Source organism: Equus przewalskii, chromosome 7 (genome assembly GCF_037783145.1).
Source record: "Equus przewalskii isolate Varuska chromosome 7, EquPr2, whole genome shotgun sequence".
Classification (NCBI taxonomy): Eukaryota; Metazoa; Chordata; class Mammalia; order Perissodactyla; family Equidae; genus Equus; species Equus przewalskii.
This window is the reverse complement of record NC_091837.1, coordinates 30698799-30715369: the sequence shown is the minus strand read 5'-3', so window position 1 is coordinate 30715369 and position 16571 is coordinate 30698799. Positions and strand designations below refer to the sequence as shown.

Below are 16571 nucleotides of genomic sequence, written 5' to 3'. Positions count from 1 at the left end.
GGGTGCTGGCTCTGCTGTCCCCTGCCACAGGGCCAGTCCTGTTACACCCTGCAGGTTTGCCTCACTCGATTGAAGGGCTGCGCCTCCCTCCCTGGGAGAGGCCCCGGCTCTGGGCTCCTGTGGAGTCCTGGACCCTTGACTTCCATCTCGCTGTCCACACCCCCAGCTCTCCTGGCCACTTCCCTGGGCCTCAGCAAGAAGGAGGAGGAAATACAAAAATTCCTAGTATTTGCTGCTCTGAAGATTGGGAATATTTATGAAACTGCTCAGGATTCTGCTCACTCACCAGCCTTTCTCTTCAAAATAATCTATTTTAGTATCAAAATGACAATTACAATTTGGAGGGTGTTGCTCCAGAGCTGTTACAGTGAATAATTATCACCGGTTTATCTCTTTGAGTACGTGTAGTCTGTCCACGTCGTTCAGGTCCCCCGTGCATTTGTCTTGGTGGCGAGCCCGCGCCGTCTGGAGGAGCCCGCTGCTGCTCTCCGACTGGACGAGGAGGCCCATCCTGTTTGCAGAAGTTCCAGAGCTGCAGGGAGAGAGGCACAGAGGCCAAGAATTGAGTGTGTACGACTGGGTCACGAGTGGACTCTGTCAGACGTGGGCTGGGATGGGAGGAGGACAGAGAGGTCCCCTTGTTCTGGATTGTCCCCTCCCCAGGGAAGAAGGAAGGAAGGGGCAGGGCTGTTGTCAGACCCGTTTGGTGAGGATTAAACCAAATACAGCAAACTACCACAACATCCGATTAGCTGTTCGGCCCCAGGTGAGCCCGTGTCCTCAGCTTGGCCCCATCACTCACTCAGTCGACGACATTTGTTGAGCACGACTGCGCCCGCCCTGTGCCGGGAACCCAATCTGGGGAGGCCAAGCCCCATGGTCGTCATCCTCAGCGGCCCCACCGAGGGCAGCCGGCCAAGGAGTTAGTCCCTGTTCCACCTGGTGGGGACGGCTGGGAGGGACGGCACAGTGCGGACGAGGGCCTGCCCTGGGCTGGGTGTCTGAAGGTGAAGCACAACCAAGGCATCGAGTGTGACCAGACAGTAGGGGGGCGAGTGCGCTTGGGCTGGGGGCACAGTGCAGCCTCCCCAAGAAGGGGCGGCCACAATCAGGTCACAGAGCGGAGCGGTAGGGTTGGGGGCCGACCATGTGGTGGCCCCGATTCCCTGCCCTCCTGTCTCCACACCCTTTGCCTTGTGGCCCTGCAGCTCACCCCACGAGAGGTTACGGTGGATGTGACAGCAGAGGCTGGGAAAGTGCCTGCACTGCCACTCACTCTCTCCCCACTGTCACCCCAGAACAGCCGGCTTGCAGCTGTGGAGGGGGCCGTCATCCCAGCTGAGGCCTGCGACCCCGGAACAAGCAGGGGCCCGTGAGGCCAGGAGGACCACCAGCGGAGCCTGGCTTGGTCGCTGACCTGCTGACTTGTGGCTTATGAGCACTTGTTGAAAACCTCTGAGTTTGGGGGTGGCTTATTATGAGGCACAATTATGGCAAAGCCAAATGACTCCCATGGAAGAGCGAGGGCAGGGCCGTCTCGAGGGGCCTGTGGGCCAGGCTGGGGTCTGGGGGCGCTGAGGAATCTGGGCCGGGGTCACGTAGGGGTTTGCTCTGCCTGCACTGAGCGCTCTGCGGGGAGCGCTAAGGCTTCTGTCTGCCGGGAGGAGCGACTCGGGGGCTCTGCTCCGGAGGAGGTGGTCCTGGCTGCATGGAAACGGGTTGCGCCGTGACAAGCCAGCAGCCGACGTCGGGATCTATCAGAAGCAGCTCAGATGCTTAGGGTGCAAACAGCGCACAGGGTGACTCTCGCCCACCCCTGGTATCCGGGCAGCACGCGTCTTGAGAGCTCCGTCTTCAGAGGCACCTGGAAGTAGCGCCCGGCTCAGTAGGCTGTTTTCTCCTCTCCTCCAGGAGAAGAGTGTCAGGGTTGAGAAGGACAGCTGCTCCGTGGCTCCTCTCCCTGCAGGGGGGAAATTACCACTCAGTTCCATCCCTCCCAGGCTCAGGGATGATCGCAAGTCTTATTGGTGGGAAAACTCATTTGATTTTTAGTGATTTTTAGCCCGAAAGTTAGCAGATTTTAGGAAGCTCTTGAACATATTGCCTAGAAATAAGGATGATCTTCTTGGTTTACAGTGAAACTTGATCTATCCCGACTGAAACGTTTGCTGAGATGTGGTCCGGGGAGGAGCGAGCCTCCAGGCACAGGAGGCGATGAGGCTGCTGGTCACAGGAGGTGAGAGGCTGCTTGAGTCCAAAGGCCACCTGGAGGCAGAGTTTCCTCCCCTTCAGGGACCTCAATCTTTTCCTCTTTCAGCCTTCAACTGATTTGATGAGGCTCACCCACATGATGGAGAGTAATCTGCTTTACTCAAATTCTCCTAGACTTAAACAGTAATCACTTTTTTTTTTCTGGCAGAAATAGAAAGCTCTATCCTAAAATTCATATGGAATCTCAAGGGACCCTGAAAAGATGAAAAAGAAGAACAAAGCTGGAGGACTCATACTTCCTGATTTCAGAACTTACTGCAAAGCTACAGTAATTGAAAGAGTGTGGTACTGGCATAAAGAGGGACGTAGACATGGAACAAACAGAGAGCCCAGAAATAACCCCTCACGTATGTGGTCAGATGATCTTTGACAAGGGTGCCAAGACCATTCAATATGGAAAGGACAGTCTCTCCAACAAATGCTGTTGGGAAAACTGAATATCCACATGACAAAGAAAGAAGCTGGACCCCTACCTTGCATCATATACAAAAATTAGCCCCAGATAGATCAAAGACTTAAATACAAGGCCTAGATCTACAAAACTCTGAGAAGAAAACACAGGGGAAAGCTTCAGGACCTTGGATTTGGCAAAGATTTCTTGATGTGACATCAAAAACACAGGAAACAAAAGAAAAATAGTGCCCATCCACTGATGAATGGGTAAAGAAGATGTGACATATATATATACACACACACACACACACACAACGGAATACCACTCAGCCATAAAAAAGACAAAATTGTCCCATTTGCAACAACATAGATAGACCTTGAGGATATGATCTTAAGCCAGACAGAGAAAGACAAACGCTGTATGACTTCACTTGTATGTGGAAGATAAACAAATACGTGGATAAAGGGAGCAGATTAGTGGTTGCCAGAGGGGAGGGGGGTTGGGAGGTGGGAAAAGGGCTTGTGTGTCTGGTGAGGGATGAAAACTAGACTATTGGTGGTGAGCACGACGCAGTCTATGCAGAAACTGATACATAATAATGCACACCTGAAATTACAATGTTATAAACCAACATGACCTCAATAAAATAAGTTTTAAAAAAAGAAAAAGAGGGGGCCAGCCCGGTGGTGCAGTGGTTAAGTTCGCATGTTCTGCTTCTCGGTGGCCCGGGGTTCGCTGGTTTGGATCCCGGGTGCAGATGTGGTACCGCTTGGCAAGCCATGCTGTGGCAGGCGTCCCACGTGTAAAGTGGAGGAAGATGGGCATGGATGTTAGCTCAGGGCCAGTCTTCCTCAGCAAAAAGAGGAGGATTGGCAGTAGTTAGCTCAGGGGTGATCTTCCTCAAAAAAAAAAAAAAAAGAAAAAAGAAATTGAACCTCATGAAAATTAAAAACTTTTGTGTGTCAAAAGACACTATTAAGAGAGCAAAAAGGCAAGCGACAGAATGAGAGGAAATATTTGCAAATTATACACATGGTAAGTGATTAATATGCAGCACATAGAAGGAACTCCGAAAACTTAATAACAAGAAACCAAACAAACCAATTAAAAAATGAAGACTTAAATAGACATTTCTCCAAAGAAGATAAACAAATGGCCAAAAGCACGTGAAAAGATGCTCAACATCACTAATCATTAGGGAAACGCAAATGAAAACCGCAGTGAGATTCTACCTCTCACCCATTAGGATGGCTACTATCAAAAACATAAAGGGGGTTGGCCCGGTGGCGTAGTGAAGTTTGCATGCACCACTTCCGCCGCCTGGTGGTCGCCGGTTTGGATCCTGGCCGTGGACCTACACACCGCCACTCGTCAAGCCACGCTGTGGCGGCATCCCGCGTAGAGGAACTAGAATGACCTACAACTAGGATATACAGCTATGTACGGGGCTTTGGGGAGGAAGAAAAAAAGAAAGAGGACGATTGGCAGCAGATGTTAGCTCAGGGTGCAACTTCCTCGCCAAAAAAAGCATACCTTTACAAAAAAAAAGAGGGGCTAGCCCGGTGGTGTAGTGGTTACATGTGCCCACTCTGCTTTGGTGACCTGGGTTTCATGAGTTCAGATCCTGGGTCGCAGGTTTGGACCCCAGGCATGACATACATACTGCTCATCAAGCCATGCTGTGAAGGTGTCCCACATACAAAATAGAGGGATAGAGTCACAGATGTTCACTCAGGGCCAATCTTCCTCCCCCCCAAAAAAGAAGAAAATAACAAACGTTAGTGAGGATGTGGAGAAACTGGAGCCCTTGTGCACTGCTGGTGGGAGTGTAAAATGGTGCAGCTGTCATGGAAGACAGGATGGCGGCTCCTCAAATATTAAAATAGAACAATCGTATGGTCCAGCAATTCCACCTCTGGGTGTACATCGAAGACCTGAAAGCAGGGTCTCGAAGAGGTATTTGCACACCCACAGTCACAGCAGCGTTTTCACGACAGCAGAAGTGTGGAAGCACCCAGTGTCCACGGACGAACGAATAAACAAAGTGTGGTCTGTGCAGTCATGTGTCACTTAATGATGGGGGCGCGTCCTGAGAATGTATCAGTAAGTGATTCCGTCGTCGTGTGAACGTCACAGAGCGCACTTACACACACCCAGATGGTGCAGCCTGCTCCTTGCCTAGGCTGTATGGCACTGATCTTAGGGGAACCCGTCACATATGTGGTCCATCGTTGACCAAAACGTCACTATGCAGCATGTGACTGTACATATAATGGAATATTATTCAGTCTTAAAAAGGAAGGAAATTCATGGGGCCAGCCCGGTGGCACAGGGGTTAAATTCACACGTTCCACTTCTGTGGCCCGGGGTTCGCTGGTTCAGATCCCAGGTGTGGACATGGCACCGCATGTCAAGCCATGCTGTGGTAGGCGTCCCACATATAAAGTAGAGGAAGATGGGCACGGATGTGAGCTCAGGGCCAGTCTTCCTCAGTGAAAAGGGGAAGATTGGTGGCGGATGTTAGGTCAGGGCTAATCTTCCTCAAAAAAAAAGGAAGGAAATTCTGCAACATAGTACAAGATGGACGAACCCAGAGGACGTTCTGCTAAGTGCAATAGCCAGACACAAAAGGGCCACCACTGTCTGATTCCAATGATATGAGGTCCTGGAGGAGTCAAACTCATGGAGACAGAAAGTAGAAGGGTGGGCACCAGGGGCTCGGGCAGGGGCCTGAGGAGTCCGTGTTTGCGGGGCCAGAGTTTTAGTTTTACAGGAAGAAAAGAGTTCTGGAGATGGATGTTTGGGATGGCTGCGCAACAGTGAGAGTGTGCTTAATGCCACTGGACAGTACACTTAAAAGTGGTTAAAATGGTAAATTTTACATTATACATATTTTACCATAATTTAAAAAATGTAATTACACTTGAAAAATACCTTCACAGCAACATTTAGACCGATTTTGACCAAAAACTGGGTACCATGGCCTGGTCAGGTTGACACGAGATTAATGCCGCGGAGCCGGACGGCGGAGGCAGCCCTGGGGGGGAGTCGGGATCAGCTCCCGAAGTGGGAGACTCGAGCCGAGCAGCCAGCCACCAGGTGGGACATGCAGGTGGGACCCAGGGCCCGCTGGCTGTGCTCGCATGGCCGGCCGTGTCCTTGCCATCCCGGCGGCTGGCTGCTGCTCGCCGCTGACTCCCTGAATCCCCGTGGTCCTGGCGCTCTGTCTGCCCCACGGCAGGGGCTGAGGGAGGACCCACCAGGACAAGGCGTCTCTCCTGCCCCTGCTGCCACCACGGAGCTCCAGGGGAAACAGAGGTGCCCGGTGAAGGGGCAGTGGGCGCAGGGAGGGCCGGCAGGGCGTGAGCAGGTCCCTCCCGGCCGCCCGCAGAGGTAGGCCCTCGTGGCCCCACCGCTCCTATACTGGCCGTGAGCCGCAGAGCGCGGTCCTGGCTTCCCACCGAGGCAGCGTCTCCAAGGCGGCTCCCCTTGCACTCTCCACTGGGCGCAGTGGACACGGCTGAGCCGGGAGACGTCCTGACGGCTGCGCAACGCAGCCTGGAGCCATGGACCCAGACCCCTGGGCCACACGTCTGGCTGTTCCTGACAACCATCCCTCTCCGTTCGAAGATTTCTCCCCGAGGCCGGGCCCTAAGGACCAGGTCCAGCCTCTTCCCTCCGCATCACTGTCTGGGCAGCCCTGGGGCCGCCGCGGGGCTCTGCCAGCACGATGGCTTCTCCTCGAACGTGGAAATGTGCTCCATCCAAGCGGCGCTGTTATTATTTGGTGTTGAATTTCAAGTAAAATAAAAATTAGAATTTCTAGCACAGGCTCTCTGCAGTCGTGAATCTCATCTCTGTTTGCCACACAGGGAGTCACACGTCTGTGGAGAAGTCACGCTAACGGTTCCACAGTGTAATTGTGTTTACAATCGGAAATATGAGCTGGCTTCTTCTGTGGGGCTGGGTCTAAACACTGGGTGGTGTGTGTGCTGCGTGTGTGTGTGCACATGTGATGTATGAGCGCGTGCTGTGTGTGCGTGTGTAGTGTGACATGCGAGCGTGTGCTGTGTGTGCACGTGTGCCTGTGTGATGTACGAGCGTGTGCTGTGTGTGCGTGTGCCTATGTGACATGTGAGCGTGTGCTGTGTGTGCACGTGTGCCTTGTGATGTGCAAGCGTGAGCTGTGTGTGCGTGTGCCTGTGTGACGTGCGAGCGTGTGCTGTGTGTGCACGTGTGCCTTGTGATGTGCAAGCGTGAGCTGTGTGTGAGTGTGCCTGTGTGATGTGCGAGCGTGTGCTGTGTGTGCGTGTGCCTGTGTGACATGTGAGCGTGTGCTGTGTGTGCACGTGTGCCTGTGTGATGTGCAAGCATGAGCTGTGTGTGCGTGTGCAGTGTCGTCCAGCACGTACTTACCCAGCAGAAGCCCTCTCTTCCTCCACCTCGACACACCCCTGGGCAGACAGGAGTCGACAAGCGGGGCGGCCCTGCCCACCTGGCTGCCCTGGCCTGGCCTCCATCCTCGAGGCAGCGTCCAGCCAGGCAGGCAGCAGGTGGTGGGAAGGCAGCCGACACTGTCGGTTGCCAGGCAACCTTCTCCCTGGCTACGGGCCCCAGTTCTGCTCCGGCCTTGGGAAGCACTGTGCTCGCTTGGGGAGGTGGCGGCCCCAGCACTGCCCCTGGGTGGTTCTCAGCCTCTCGTGCAATTCAGTGGGCCGTGCCAGCGAGGGGAGAGCCCGGAGCCGCAGGCCGCCCTGCCAGTGGGCTCAGGGAGAGTCTGCCAGGAGCTGCTGGGAAATCGCCTACACTCCTAAAAAGGGACAAGAGAAAAGGAGGCTTTTAGATGGTGACATGGAGACGGGCGGCCCGGACCCAGGAGGTAGCCTCAGTCCCAGGGAGAAACCTGCGCGGAGCTCAGACGACCCACCCTGGCCGGCTGCTGTTGCCGTCCTTGGTGGGAGAAGAGGGCTCCCTTGCTATTTCGGCTGCCTTTTGGTTGGGTTTCCGTTACGGCTGAGAGCGTTCCGATGGGTCCAGGGGCAGGGGGCCCGTTGTGCGTGACTTTCACGCTCAGCCCGGGGTCCAGCTGCTCTCTAAGAAGCTGCGAGTCATCAGCACCTTGCACTTTTCTCTCAAGGGGACGTGGCCTTGGCAGATGAGTTGGTGAGATCTCCATCCTTTGCTGTTTCCAGGAACGGCTCGGACAGGATGAGAAGGAAGAAGGCCCCCACAAAGGAAGGGGACCCGTGGGGGTCTCAGGCAGCACCCGCTTGTTCCTGGAGACCCTGTACATTCACTCCCACGTTCCCTCTTCCGTCGGAACTACTCCTGGGCTCCAGGTTTTGGGCCGGAACCCCGAGCTCTGGCCTCTCCCGCGAGACGCCAGCAGGGCCGTGCTTGGGCGGCTCCCGCTGGGCTGGCTGTCATTTGATTTGCCCGGAAAACAGAGGTTGGACCAGATCAGAGGTTACAAAACGGCCGTCACAAGTCGAATCTGGGCCACTGGACATGTTTCCGTTTTCTGTCTCCATGGTATGTTAGTAGCAAATATTTAAAAGTTAAGAAACTTTTCATAAAAAACAGGTTTCTGGTTTTCTCCAAAAACCAGGGGTTCTGGCAACGTTCAGTTTGTCTGGTGAGAGCTGGCTGGAGCTAAGTGGCAGCTGCTGCCTTCCGTGGGGTGTGACCTCTCCACTTTGCCGCGTCCCCACCACCCCATGTTGTCCCTGCCACCAGTCTGGGATTCGGCGGACGCTCACGAGGCCTGCGCTGGCTCCTTGCTCTGCTCGCACTGCTCACTGGCGCATCCTCCTGACAGCTGCTCACTGAGCACCTGCTGAGTTCAGGCTCCGCTCCAGGGCCGGCAAACAGCACGAGCCATGACCCCTGTCCCCTGGGGCTTCCTTTACCTGCCTGGCACATTTGGGTTTATGGCCCAACGTTTTCAAGGCTCCCGAGGTCTGCGGGCCTGTGGTCCTTCCCCCGCTCCCCTGGGGGTCACCATGCAGGGATCCGAGAGCCTGCAGGACTGCCCGGACCAGCTTCACTCCCCGAGCAGCCCTGCTGGCAGCTGGTCTTCAAGCTTCAGGGGCCTCGTGGCCGATCGAGTCATGAAGTGTTGGGAGTGACGCGATCAATGCCCAGCACCGCCCCCTTGGGTAACAGCACCCTGGGTTCCTGCGAGGAGCCCCCGCTCTCCCTCTTCCAGTCTGGTGACATCACCCCTGAACCCACAGCGAGCGTGTGACCAGGCCTGGCCAATCCGAGTGCCACCCTCCTCTGCCCATCCGATTGGTCCAGGGAAGGCCCTGTGATCCAAGCCACGTTGCCAGGGCTCCCCCCACAGTGATGGGAAAGGGGCTTCTCGTGTCCCAAGTGCTTGGACACTCTGCTGGTGGCATCTTGTCACCAGGAGGGAAGAGCTGGCCTGGAAGTGGGGCCAATTCAGTGGGATCAGAGCCAGGAGAGGCTGGGTCTCCATGACATCGGTGGAGCGTCTGGATCAAGGTGTGCCTGAAGCTCATGGCAGCCCCTGAGACTTTTGGCCGCACAGGCAGGTACGTGCCTCACTCTGCTTTAAGCCACTTTCAGTTGGGGCGTCTGCCGTTGACAGCGACTGGACAAGCCCTGACTGGCATCTGTATCACTTTAATATGAGAAGCTGAACTTCAGGGAAGAGAAGCCAGCTGCCCAGGGTCGCATGACCAGCTGACGGTGGAGCTGGCAGCAGAGCCCTGGCTCCCGAGCCCAGCCCCACGCCCGGCCGGCCCGTGGCGGCTGGTGCTTCTGCCCGCATCTGTGCTGCCCTGGGCCATGGACTGCTGCCCGGGACGCCTCTCCTCACCGCCGGCAGGAGGCCCAGCCCTCCCGCGGTGAGGAAGGGCGATCCTGAGCCCACGTGCGAATGGCCTTGGATGGCCCCCTCCATTCGCTGCAGGGAGGACACAGCAGGCCCACCCCCACCGCAGGGGGCACACTCCGAGCCCTGTTCACAGTGGGTCCAGCTTCTTGAAGCCGTCTCTGCAGAGCCGGCGTCAGAGCCTCAAAGTCAAGGCCCCCTGTGAGCAGCTCTGAAATAAGAGATTTCATCTGCGAGAAAGCGAGGAGGCTGTGCTGAGAACTCGTGACGCTGCTGGCTGCTGGGCCCAGCAGGGGGGCTGAGATGCACAAATGTGCAGAGAAGATGCAAAAGTTCCTTTTTGTTTAAATTAAGCAAATTAAGAGGAAGTGGGTCTGGATGCCCATCTGCTGGCTCTGTTCGTACAGATTCGGTGCCCACGGAAGCGTCTCTCTTCACTGCATTGCCCAAGACAAGGACATGCCCTGCGGTACCTGGGCCACCAGCATCCGTGTGGCTCTCAGACACAGACCTACCCCTGGCTCTGTGCCCCCCATCCTGCCACAGCCTTCGCAGGTGACCGGAGGCGGTAGCCTGGCACTTTGGCTCCGCCCACCCCAGGCTGAGAGCAGGACAGTTTCCAGGTCAAGCTGGAATGACCGGCTTCCTGGGTTCCATCCTGGCTGAGCCCTGTCCTGAGGGCCAGCTCCAATGCTCCTTGGCGCCCAGCTCTCTGGAGAACTCCCGCCGTAGAAAGCCAGTCTTTCTCTTCTGTTGAGTCCTGATCACTTGGCACTTATTGCTTGGTCAGGAGCCTGAGGCATTGGGGCTCCCTGACACTGACCAGACCACTGGCCAAGGGCTGGGATGTGGAGGTCAGGACGTGAGCGCAGGGTCATCTGCCCTAGTGCTGTGGTGAGCAGACCTGAGGGGGCTGGTCCTAAAGGTGGCACACATCATTCTGGATTATGTTCCACTGTGTCTAACAGAAACCCAGCCCACAGGGAGGGAGCCGCCCTCTGAATACAGAGCAGCCGGCACAGCCTGTTCTCCCTCGCAGAGGCGGGAACAGAAATGCTTCGGATGCGTTTTCTTCTTTCCCGTGGCTCCAACCTGCCGGTCCTGCGTCCGGGGCCGGGCAGGGCTGGTGCGGAAATGGGGCACCCGGAGCGCGTCAGCCGTGCTGTCTGTGACCCTGGCGCTAGTCCGGTGGTGTCGCCCCAGCTGGAGGAGGGAGAGAACCACGCGCTCACCATGCAGGTTGCAGCAGCGTGTGAGGCTGGCGCCCGTCTCACTGCAGGGAGCGCCCGGACTCCCGAAGAGTCTACTCTGCAGGGTGCATGGTGAGCCTGTGGGACATTGGCAGGTTGGGGTGGGGGGTGGAGCTCCATCCCGTGACACCCGCCTCCAGGGGTGTCCCGGGTCTGGACTTTGCGGCCCTGCTGGACCCGCCCCCAGGCCGCCTGGCCGAGCCTCTGTCCTCCCTGTCGCAGCGGCTGCCTCCATCTGCACAGCATGTGACAGGACGTCTGCCCGAGCGGACCGTCCCCTTCGCAGTGAGAGAAACTCCGCCTGTGCAGGTGGACCGAACGGGTCACCTGGGAGCAGCCATCCTCGTGCTGGGGGCAGTCTCTTAGGCACCTCTGGCTGAGAGAGAATGTAAATCTGTGGGCTCCCAGGGCCGGGGGGCGGGGTGGGGGTGGAGAGTGGGACAGGACCACCTTGGGGGCAGCGGCGAGAGATGCCCGGAGCCAGCATCCAAGCAGGAGGGGTGTGGGCAGGCGTGGGTGACGGGCCACAGTCCCTGCTGAGCCCGTTTTTCAGACATGGAAACTTTTTAGCAAATTGTGACGAATAGAAATGGCGAGCAATAGGATCTATTGGAGTCTATGAGGAGGCCATTTGGTGTAAACCTAATTTGGCCTGACAGTGTTTTTCCAAAAGGGCCTGACGTGGCCGTTGAGCACGCATCGTAGATCCGTTAAGGCAAAAACAAATGGCCTTAAGAGAAAGGTGCAACTTCCCTGCACATTGGCCTTTCCTTAAGGAGAAGCATCTTTCGTTAGGCTAGGAACTGATGGCTGCGCTCACCTGTGACCACCCAGCTCACCTGTGACCATCCAGGCCAAGACAACAGACCTGCCACCCTGCTGTGTCCACCGAGATGGCAGACCCACCAGCTGTGTCCGTCGATCGCTGTGCCGACAGAGCAGTCTCTTGGCTATTGTCAAAGGGACTTTTCAATCCTATGTGAAACGTCCTCTCTGGGGGTCTAGAACCACTCTGTGCACCCCACTTCTTTGATGCCCTTTCTTCCTTCTGGAACAAAGGCCCCAGGCCATGGTCCTCACATTTTAGCTTAGAATAAACTCACCCAAATTTTCATTGATAGCTTGGTTCTAGATTATTTTTGTCGACAATTGCAAAGTTAATTTGTCTTAAATTTGAATGAAAAGATTTAGAGAAAGCACGGGAAAGCACAAGCGTCGTGCTCGACACAGGCGGGGGAGCTGGGCGGGGTCTGCCCTTCACTGTGGTGTTGGTTCTGTCCCCCCAACCCGCAGTCCTGCCCCCTGGACCCCGCCCCCAGGGCCGAGCCTGGCTTTGTGTGTAGTGGTCTCTCCTGCTTCTGCCCCTCCTGTCCTCCGAGATTCGAGGTTAGTGGACACTCCGTGGCAGAGACACTGTGACAGGCTCTTGTGCATCAGTTTCTGCAGCTGCCGCAACAAAGCACCACAGACCCAGCTGCTTAAGCCGCAGAAATTCATTGTCTCTTGGGTTTGGAGGCCAGAAGTCCACGATCAAAGCAAGCTCTCTGCGGGTCCAGGGGTGGAACCCGGGTCGCCCCTTTGAACCGGTCCCACCCCCACTGCGGCCTCAGGTGGCGGCTGGCTCCTCTGAGGCCTCTCTCCTTGGCGTGTGGACGCCGTCTCCTCCGGTGGTCGTCCCTCGGCGTGTCTGCGTCCTCTTCTTGTGAGGACGCCATCACGTTAGATTGGGGCCCCCCATAGGGATCTCATCTTAACTTGATCGTCTGCACAGGCCCGTCTCCAATAAAGTCACGTCTGAGGTACAGAGGGTAGGACGCCAGCATGTCTTTTTGGGGACACAGTTCAGCCCGCAGCACTCCTGTTCTCCATGCTCTTCTAAGACGTGGCTTTGACGGCCCCTCCTTGGGAGGTGGGGTCCCCGTCCCCTCCCTTGGAATCCTCTTAGGTTTCTGTTGATGGTGGAAGCAAGGTCATGTGACATCTGGGACTAGGTCACTAGGTGACACTTCTCTCCAAGGTGCTTGTCCTCAGAGCCCAACCTCCAACTGCGAGGAGCCCAAGCAGCCCCTGGAGAGGCCGAGCGGGGACAGACCGAGGCCCCTGAGTGAGCCCGGCCTCCGCCGGCACCAACTGGCCAGCCCTGTGTGAGCCGCCTGGAGGTGCCTGCCCGGCTCCTGGTCAAGCTGCCCTGGGGACTCTGGGAGCAGAGACGACTCCTCCCCACAATCTGTGCCCAAATGTAATTTGTGAACAAAATAAAGATTGCTGTTGTTAAGCCGTTACGTGGTTACTATCAGCAACAAATAACTGATGCAACCCTGAGTCCGTGAGGCAGAGCTCCCAGGAAGGCTCGGGTGGGAGAGCGGGGTGGGACCTGGGGCTCGGCAGACAGGCAGGTCCCTTTCCTGCACACGGGCGACCGAAGCGGGAATCTCCCTAGGTTTCTACCAAACCAGCACGGCACCACGGCTTGGGGCCAACTGGCCGGGCCTGAGTGTGAGTGAAGGACCACACGTGTAGCCCACATGAGGGCCACTGTCAGAGTCTCTTCGTGGCTCCGGACCTGCAGCTGACAAGTGTGCGCGGGGCTGTGCAGGACCAGTGTTCAACGCACCACCATGCGGCCCTAGAGAGGTGATGGTGCCAGGCGTCGATCCCACTTGGACCTCTTTCTGCCTGTCCAGCCGCGGAACCCGGGCTTGCTCCTTTGAGCTGACCCCGCCACCCACTGTGGTTTCAGGTGGTGGGGAAGCCTCAGGCAAGATGCGCTGGACTTGCTGTGGTCGCAGTGAATCACATTTCAATTATAACTGACAGAAGCTCTGTTCAGACTGGGTCCTGCCCCAAAGGGCTCACGTAACTGAAAATTCAAGGACAGCTCAAGCTTCAGGCATAGCTTGATCCAGGTGCTCAAACCATGTTGTCAGGAATGTCTCTCCAGCTCTCAGCTCTGTCCCCTCTTGGACTGCTTCCTGTCTCCATGAGGCTGCCCCTGGAAGGCTTTCTCTCAAAAACTGCAGCAAAGACCCTAGGATTGTGTCTGACCTTGCCCGGCTGGGTCACATACCCTCTCCTGAATCATCACTGGGCTGGGGGTGGTGGTGGAATGTCCTGATTGGCCAGCCCCAGGCCATACGCCCCACCCTGGAAGCAGATCATGGGGTCGACTCCACCCAAAGCTCGGCCCTTTCAAGCTGGAGTGACTCTGTAGAGGAAAGCGGGGCTGCTGCCCCCAGCGAAGGGGCACTGGACACTGAGCACGCAAAAGGCACAGGTGTCTGTTCCACAAGGAGGAGTCAGTGCGCGATTGGATGGTTCGCCAGAAACGAGGGGAAGACGTGTGACTCTGTTTCCTGAGCTGACGTCACCGTGTCTAGAAACAGAAGGCCCTCCTGCCTCCACTCACCAGACACTGGGGTGCGAAGAGCCGGCCCAGCGTCTCTGCCACCTGGCTCTTCTCTTCCCGATTCTTCGGCCCAGGGGCAGGGCCAGGCCCTCCTGTATATCTGCGGGTGGGGGGGCTCCGCCTGCTCTGCCGGTGACAGTGTCCCCAGGGAGGCCCCAGGCTCCCTGCACCTTTGTCCCTCACGCAGCCAGGGAACAGAAGAGGCCAGGAGCCGGCAGCGACGGTGCTTCTCCTCCACGGCCGCTGGGGCCCCTCTGCCAAGTGGTGCCTGAGAGCGTGCTCACCAAACCCACGCTCAGCCTCCTAGTCGCTCCATCACAGGCCTCGTTACCGCGAGGATCAACAGCCAGGACAAGCAACGCTCCCAGACGAGGGAAGCCATTAAACGGCTTTGTCCTCGCGATGTGGAGGGTGTCCTGTCTGATGACTCCCTCGTCCGGGCCGGGCTCCCCAGCTCCTCCATACGGGCGATTTGGGTTGAATTAAAAATGATGTGTAGCTGGTGCTGTGTCAAGACCACAGACGGAGCTGGGAAGGGTACCGCGCCCGCTCCCGCCGCTCTCGATGGGGGGAGTCGCTCGTGTGGTGAGCGGTCCCCATGGAGGGCACCCCAGAGGCCAGGCCGTCTCGTCTGCGCCTGTGCAGCTGGTCTCCCTCTATCCTTCCTTCCACAAAGAGCTGCATTCTGGAGAGACAGGGGTGGGTGGGGACGTACATTTTAGTTCTCAGGGGTCTTTTCATGTAGCAAGAAAGACGCACTAACCAGATAATGACAAGACTACCCTTCTACAGACTTTGGTAAGTGCTATGAAAGAAAGAATATGGGACTATGGGGAGAAAGCCGGGAGGCCCTGACGTGCTCTAGAGGGAGGGCGCTAAGATATGAGGGGCAGCAGTCAGCTAACGGAAAGGAAACAGACGGGGGGGGGCGGCGAGAGGACAGCAGGCAGAGGGGCAGCAATGCAAAGGCCCTGAGGCGGGAGGGGCCTGCCGTCCCAGGAACTGCGGGAGGCCAGGGTGCTTAGGACACAGTGAGAAGGGAGAAGAGAGGGAAGACAAGGCAGGAGGCAGCAGCCCAACCACACCAGTTCTCAGACACAACAGGAGGACCTGGGTGTGATTCTAAAAGCAGTTGGGGCCTCTGGGACTGCGGCACCCAGAAGCAAACACACCGACGAGGGGTCCATGAGGACGAGGGGCCGGGAGGCTGGAGGGGGTGGGATACACTCAGACGGTGCTGGCTCTCGACGGCTGAGCCTCAAGCTAAGATCTCTAGAGCCTGGACTCGCAGAATCGGGGCTGCCGCAGCGTCCACGCAGACGGCAGGAAATGCCGACTGCAGATTCTGCGGTGGGGAGGGAGGCCGGACAGACTCCGCACCACAGACGGCCACGCAGGGCTGACCACCACCTGGAACACCCAACGGCCATTCCCCCTTGGCGCCTTCTTTAGAATTTCTTTCCCAGGGAGCAGGTGTCCGTCACTGAGAGGAGGAGACACGACCTGACAGGTTCACAGGGACCAGCCGTCGCCCAGAGGAAAGCAGGGCCCCAGGGGGAGGCCTGGGAAGGAAGGTTTGGCCTGCAGAGAAGTGGGGAGCCACAGCGTGGACACGCATGCTCGGCTGAAGGCACGGCGGGGCAAGGGTTCCACGTGGGGCCTTCGGGACGGCCTGAGCCCGGGCTGCCGCGGACCTGTGGGTCTGGCGCTAAGGGGCTGCTCTCTGGCTCACCTGCGTCCAGGGGGCCGTTTCTCAGGCCAGCCGTGACTCGTTCAGGGGTGCCCGCCCAGCATTGTTCCACCTCCTGTTAGACACATCTCCATCTCCACTCGTGTTGTTCTGGGGAGGGTTCTCCACCGGGTGGGCCTCCTACCTGGGAGGAGAGGACATGAGCTGGACTTGCACCGGGGTGAGCCAGGTGTCACTCTCGGTCACACACAGCTGATTGGCCAGGACCTGTCATGTGACCACACCTCACTGCAAAGGAGGCTGGGAGATGTAGTCTTCATCTGGGCAGCTGAGACCCTCGGTTCAATTGCTATGCTGGCAAGGAGAGGAGCGATTTGGGAGGAGAGATGCTGTCAGGCTTCGCCACAGAGACCATGCCTTATGCAGGCGGCATCTGGGGGCTTCGGCCTGGAAGAAGCTAGGGAGAGCAGAAAGTTGGCCGAGAGAGGGGAGCCACCGTGCGAGGTGGAGAGGGGGCTTGTCAGGAGCCCAGTCTCTGGGCTCCAGCACCTGAGGTTCACGCTGCCTTTCCCCTCGTTAGATTCCACGAGTGAATGCATTCCGCTCCTAGTTAAGTGAGTTCAAGTTGGGTGTCTGCCACTGACCATCAAGAGCCTGGACGGCACGTGGGGCCAGAGGGTCAGATTGGAGCTGAGACCCCA

The 16571-nt window shown here is 57.2% G+C and overlaps 2 long non-coding RNA genes across 3 annotated transcripts; one reads left to right on the top strand and one right to left on the bottom strand.

Annotated features, from left to right (window-relative positions):
- Positions 1-297: 297 nt before the first annotated feature.
- LOC139084494 (uncharacterized) lies at positions 298-16108 on the bottom strand. 2 transcript variants are annotated; one of them, XR_011541914.1, is made up of 3 exons: positions 15913-16104; positions 1815-1960; positions 298-532 (listed from the first exon to the last, which is right to left on the bottom strand). It is a non-coding gene; the product is annotated as an uncharacterized lncRNA (long non-coding RNA). The 2 variants fall into 2 exon arrangements; XR_011541915.1 differs by lacking the exons at positions 298-532; positions 1815-1960 and adding an exon at positions 11883-14865 and having other exon boundaries at positions 15913-16108.
- Positions 8786-11894, top strand: LOC139084493 (uncharacterized). The gene is made up of 3 exons (XR_011541913.1): positions 8786-10839; positions 10997-11162; positions 11570-11894. It is a non-coding gene; the product is annotated as an uncharacterized lncRNA (long non-coding RNA).
- Positions 16109-16571: the final 463 nt, after the last annotated feature.